The sequence below is a fragment of the Halyomorpha halys genome, unplaced genomic scaffold (genome assembly GCF_000696795.3).
Source record: "Halyomorpha halys isolate HHAL.00 unplaced genomic scaffold, Hhal_1.1 Scaffold33.1, whole genome shotgun sequence".
In the NCBI taxonomy this organism is placed as follows: domain Eukaryota; kingdom Metazoa; phylum Arthropoda; class Insecta; order Hemiptera; family Pentatomidae; genus Halyomorpha; species Halyomorpha halys.
This window is the reverse complement of record NW_027109698.1, coordinates 703,027-709,591: the sequence shown is the minus strand read 5'-3', so window position 1 is coordinate 709,591 and position 6,565 is coordinate 703,027. Positions and strand designations below refer to the sequence as shown.

General features: G+C 28.8%; 1 protein-coding gene across 1 annotated transcript in view; it reads left to right on the top strand.

Moving 5' to 3' along the window:
* Positions 1-2,970: 2,970 nt before the first annotated feature.
* Positions 2,971-6,565, top strand: part of LOC106685781 (uncharacterized) — a 24,035-nt gene continuing 20,440 nt past the window's right edge. The window contains exon 1 of the mRNA XM_014428695.3: positions 2,971-3,128. The gene's annotated coding sequence lies outside the window, so the exon portion shown is untranslated. The remainder of the gene's footprint in view (positions 3,129-6,565) is intronic.

The following is a 6,565-nucleotide window of genomic DNA, read 5'->3' as shown; positions in this document are numbered from 1 at the left end:
AATCTGTTTTTGCAGGGGTTTACCTGGATGTTGAGATGGTGTAGTTGTTAATTTATTTTTTTTTTAAAATTTATATACTCCTTTTTATTTATTGATAGATATTACAATCTGCCACACAGTTGTGGAAAATAGGTAATAGTGATGAATGATCTCATACATACTAAAATAAAAAAATAAAATTTAAAAAAACTCTTAAAATATATACAAACAGAAGAACAAACAAAATGAACATAATCAAACTATCTATATGAAAAATAAATAAATAAAATGACATAATGATAAAATAATATAGTCTCTAGTCACATTTACACTCTAATATACAATTTTTTTTTTAACTATTAACGCTTTATCTCCTTATAGCAAGTACACCACTCTCGCCCTCCATGCTGAAATGGGGAAAAATTAGCTATAGTTAAAACTAATAGCTAAAATTGCCATGGATACGACCCTAATTCATAAATGAACCATTGATAAATAAATATCGTACACATAAATTCGTTTCATAGTTGCCCAGCTCTGCCTCCATGGTAACCTTACTTATCTGACTTTTCAAACAGACAAATTCAGAGATCATAACACAAAAAAAAGGCAATCACTTTTGAAATATTAGCTTAAAACGGGAAGAAGAGACTTTAAGATAGTTTAATTGAGCGATATTTAAAAGCACCTGAAATTGAGAAAGGGCTCAGTGGTAGTAGGTAGCCTTTCTTATCTGACTTTTTAAACAGACAGTTCTAGCGAGTAGGTTGGTCGATGTACGATATGTCACAGTCGCACAAGATGAGATCATAACACACACAAAAAAGACAATCCTGTGTTACACTATTTTTCCTGAAACTTCCTGTTATCCGAACTTTTCATTAATCCGAACTTCCCCCAGTTGCAATTAGTTCGGATTATAATTGTATGAAGAAATTTTCTGAAGCTATAAGTAAATGATAAAAAAAAAAAATTATTGGATATTGCTTTAATAATTTTATTGTGTTAATGTTATAATCGAATTTACGGAATAACATGTTTTTAATTTTTTTTTTTTTAAATTGACTCAAATAATCCACTTAATAATATCATATTTTGACGATTTTTCATAAATGTAGAAAGTTTTAGTTTTTTTGGTAAAATTAATTTTACAATCATTAATTACCCTATCATATATTCCACTTAATTAAAAATGAGTTTCAAGACCTTAATGAAACAGTACTCCCACACGGACGATCTAGAAACCATGTTATTCGATTGCCAAGATAAAATTACTTTCGCAGTTAGTCCATCGAATAAATTTTATGTAAAATATCTAATACAAAAAAAATAACATAATATCTCGAACTCGACACTCATGCAAGTATAGATCAATATCTATAGAATATAAATTAATGTTCGAGCCTAAGTTGTAATATCATCAAAGGGGCGCTGTAGACGACCAACAAATCAACTGAGATATGAATTTTAAGAAGGGCTATAAGAAATTCCTATTTGATTATTAATTCTACTGAACCGTAAAACCAATTTTTGATACAAGATTTTGATATACATATATATATATATATATATATATATATATATAGTAAATCTAATGCTCTTCCAATTACAAATATAATTGTGCTATAATAATTTATGAAACACTTTATTGAAAATATGAATACCTAATCAGAAAGTGGCGTAGACTAAAAACTTTAGACCAAAGTAGGTACTCTAGATTTAAGGAATTTGATTTTTGGGGATGAACTGTTCTGAATTTTAAATGTTGATGAAAACTTAAATACAGTAAGAATTGGGTAAACTTGAAATTTTTTTTATTGTAACATGAAAATTTAACATATGTAATAAACGACCTACTTACAATTCAATACGAAAAAAAGAAGTATTTACTGTTTTTCGTATTGTCCTATGTCATAATCTCAGAAAAGGGATTTAGAGATTTATGTTAATATTTTTATGTTATGTTTTATGTTTTTATGACATTAAAAATCCATCATTAATGTACTCCATGATTTTGCAATTGCCAAATTAGTTGAGTTAGATATTCTTACTAAATATCTTGTAGTGTAAAAACGTTTTTGTTGCTTATTATGTTGCTGGTATTACTTTATTCTGTGATTACTAAAGGTTTCAGAAATCTATATATATTTGATTAAACTTAGACTTGTTTAGTAATATTTTTATTGTTTTTTTCTACGTAGAGCAAAGAATAGGTGAGAAAATGTCAGAAATGTTAAGTTTTCAACTAATTAAGCTTGGCTTGAGTAAAGCAAAACATTTAGTTTTCAATCAGCAACATTTAAAAAAATGTTTATTTTATTTTCGCTGTTTGAAACATTAATTTTTAACAACCAAAATCAAAAGATTTTTGAAAAAAAATAATACGTTTTCCTAGAAACATAAGAGGTGTTGTTTAATCACAATTACACTAGCAGCTACTTAGTTATTTATTATTTATGCAGTTATTCTTTATCCATTATCATTAAAAGTGTAGTAAACATTGCCTAACAATTGCACAGCACAGTTACCCACCATCACAGAGAAAATATATTACTGTATCATTTCACTAAATATTATTTGAAACTTTTTTTATCAGCTGGAATAAAAAAATATGCTAGAAATAATATATCCCATTTTGTCTTTTGAAGAATATTTTTTTATACAATTCATACTAGAGGTTTTATATTCTATAAAGTAATAGGACAAAATAATTGCTATGGATCCATAACTTTTAAAATATACAGGATATATAAATATTCAATGTTCTGAAATGTTCCATTTACTTACTTCTAGCGTGGGAAAAAATATAATTAATACAACTATATACTAGGGTCCTCTCAGTAGGTAATTTAAGCCGGGAAGAAACCCTTGTATCCTCGAGGAAGGAATTGAGAAGAGAGTAGGGGGGATGTTGAATCGAACTGCCCCCTCTACTGCTAGAACCTGGCACCCGATTGGTGGAAGAGGTACCGGTCGTCATGGAGACGGAGGGATTGCTGAGCCAATAGCCTACACTGATTCGGCAGGGGTAATCTGATGAAATCTCTCCACCTTTCTCGGTGAGGCTTCAGTCGGCCTCAAGCCTCCGCCAGGATAGTGTGTGTATCGTTCTTAGCTACAACGGTTTCCAACACGAATTCTCCAGTCAGGTAAGTCTTAGCTTTTTCATTTTTTACATTATTTCATGTTCCTATTTATATTTTCTTCGGTTTTCGAAATAAAAAATTTTAAATATATTTTTAGTTATCTAGATTACGCGTAAATAAAGTGAATGCTTGTTAACAAAAATATTTCGAGCTGGTACACAATTAGCCATATGAGGTGTATCATGAACAAGAGAAAATCAATCAGCATTTTTTTATTAAACCTAATTCAAAAATTACTGCGTTAATTTCTAAAAATATGTTATCCATTAAACTTTTTAATCCTTGTGAAAATTCTTCAATTAGACTTAGTTTACAATTAAGAATTATAGTTTAAAACAGAATTCTATGGAGTATCTCCCCGTCCACATTCAGTGCCACACTAAACAATGCTGGGATCAACTAATTCCATGATTTGTTTTCTTTCTAATTATTTCAATATTTATCCCACAACTTTTATATATGTCATTTTGTGAATTTTTAGTTTATTTATTTTACACTATTTGACTTAAATCTGAATTTCTAAGAAAATTATCATTTTTTATACTTTTAATTTATCAATAATATAGTTCTACGATCATAAATATTGGTTTAGCACAAACACTCAAAGTTAAACAGAAAAAATAAATAAATCGTGTTCATTTTCTAATGTATTCTCCTTTTTTAAAAATAATAAAATAAGAGATTCAACAATTACAAAATGTTTTAAATGTATTTTAAATATAATTTATAAAATTAAAATAATAATCAATCAATAATCTGAATTTTTTATTTGTATAACAAATCAATCAAAACTATCGATACATAGTAAAAGTTAATGGATGGGGTATGAAAAAAAATTAAATTGAAAGACAATTCCTTCATCCTTCAAATACCTTTATACGCTTCTGATCAATTCACCATAACTCCTCTTTACGGCTTCTATGAAATCTTAGACTGAAAATTAAGATACCAAAGTCAATCAATCGGTCCAAAACATCATATGGTTTTTTATGTCCCTCTTTTAGGATAGGAAAATAAGCAATACCTAAGTTTTTGGTAAAAATTATATACTATGTGTAACTTAAAGAAAATAGAAGACGAAAAAAAACATAAGTTGTAATGAGTTTTCGCTAGAGAAATTGAAATAGTAATAATCAACGATAATACTTCAAAAATATTTTTAAGTGGATATGGATAAAATGATGACTTTTCATTAGCTTTTCTTTATCATAAACAACTATTGTCTTTCCCGTTGTTTGAGTCATTCATTTGAAACAAAAAACATTGAGAACTTTGTTATATTAGCTATTAGTTCTGTGTGTGTGTGTACGCGCGTTCACTCACGCATATATGTTGAATTGTGCATCACACTGCCTTATTAAATACATAAATCATTTGACTAAACACGATGTTTTACTTAGTACCACTGCAACCCCAATAGTATTGAGTTAAAACTGAGTTGTAAGACTCTTTTACTTTCCAATTACCAAATTAACCATTTCTTCCCTCAAGATGTTGGTGCCCTTTTTCTCCACTTCGTTTTTATAAATACCTTTTATCACTTTTGAATGATGTTATTCCAGATAGTTGATTTCCTTGAAGTACGGAAGGAGAGGTTCTTTCGAAAACTAATATCAAAATCATTTACATGAGGTTTCATAAATAATTCCTAAAATTTCTAACTGTAAAAGTCCGAGGTCATCATAGGTCCAAAGAAGATCGTGAACATGGATATGTATATGAGACCGCTCATTTAAGATAAATGAATTAGCTTGTATAGGGTATTTACTTTTTTTTTGTAATTTAACAAAGACTTATAAAAAGAGATTCTTGTTGTATATTACTGTCTGTTACTGCTGACTTTTGGTTTAAATGATGTTTTTGCTGTGAAAAAGCTGGCGTATTCATAGATAAAGTTTATGACCGAATTTTTCAGTTAATAAATTGCTTAACGATTTTTTTCTAATATTTATTTTAAAATAACTAGCAACTTCATTATGAACGAAGTCAATCAAGTTTTCCTTGAAACCTAAATTCGCACCAGGAATCGTCATTGAAAGCGAATTGAATAAAAATTATTTTAGGCAACCTCAAAACTGACTTTTTATTATTTAATAATATTAAAGCTATAAAAAATTGCTGAGCTGATGTAACAAAATGAAGAACTAACATCGATAGAGAAAAAACGTAACATTGATGGAACTTCGCAAGGACAGGTATTAAATATTGCAAGAATCAATTTATAAATCAAACGGGTAACTTCATGTTTCTTGTTTACAAATGTCTGATTACGAAAAAATAATTCCTGTATTTAAACAGAAATAACGGCTTATTTTATCGCTTAATTGTATTGATGAGAACGTTTAAAATTTATCTTGATTCAGAATACACAATTTGAGACGTATACAAATTGAATTTGCTCATTTAAACGAATTATAGAGTTTATACCTGTTTGCGTGTATTGAAACTGATTGATTAGGGTTTAGATTTATATTTAATGCACGCATGTAAATATATGCTTGATATTTCAATTGTTACTTGTTACATTGTAAATATAATTGAATTTATTGTTTATTTTACCAAACTAAAATAGATATTTTATATAATTATATATAAGTGTTCAGGAAATGTAATTCAAATATGTATTTGAATACGTATTTATTTTAAATGAGCATTACAAAACTATATTTTGCTCCCTCTTTACCAAAAGTAGGGAAATTTTATACTAATCTAGAAACAAAAAATTGTTTGTACTCATAATTGAAAGTTTCCACTGGCGTTTTACGCTATAGATGCCAAGAAACAAATTTTAGTCAATGCCTGTCTACAGTAAAATCGTTGTTCGGTTATTTGAGCTATTCCTTAAATTCGATTTTGATGAAGTTTCCAGGGAATATGCACAGGTTGGTGCCGAGATGGTTAATTCATCAAATTCTATTCCAGTTTTACTAAATCCCATCCTCTACACTTCACTAACGGATCTGTTCTGATCCGAAGTTGGAGATAAGTGTAAAATAATCCAGTATCACTCAAATTAATAACCTACAAGTATTCGTTATGGATGTGCAACTGTATTTTTCTTCTTCATCTTTGAGATCGACTCGATTTGGCACAAAGTCAGAAGGTTTAGCATGGGGCTACCGTGGTGGTCGCTTATTCGTACTAAGAACAAATCCAACAAATAGAAGTTGTTTTATATAGTTGAGTTTCCTTAATAAACTTCAAATTTTCAATAAGAATACATAAAAATATTCCATGTATTTCATTTTTTCTAAGTCCGACCACGCTTTTATATTTAAGGCATACCCTTAAATCCTCGGTATGACTGTGAGACGTATATCCGTCGTTGTTATTCTGGTCTCAATACTTAACTCTTCCTTATTAAGGCGAACTTTAGTAATCATGTAAAGAAAGCATTAATTTGCCTAATCATCGACTACAGTAGCCTAGAATTAGAAAAC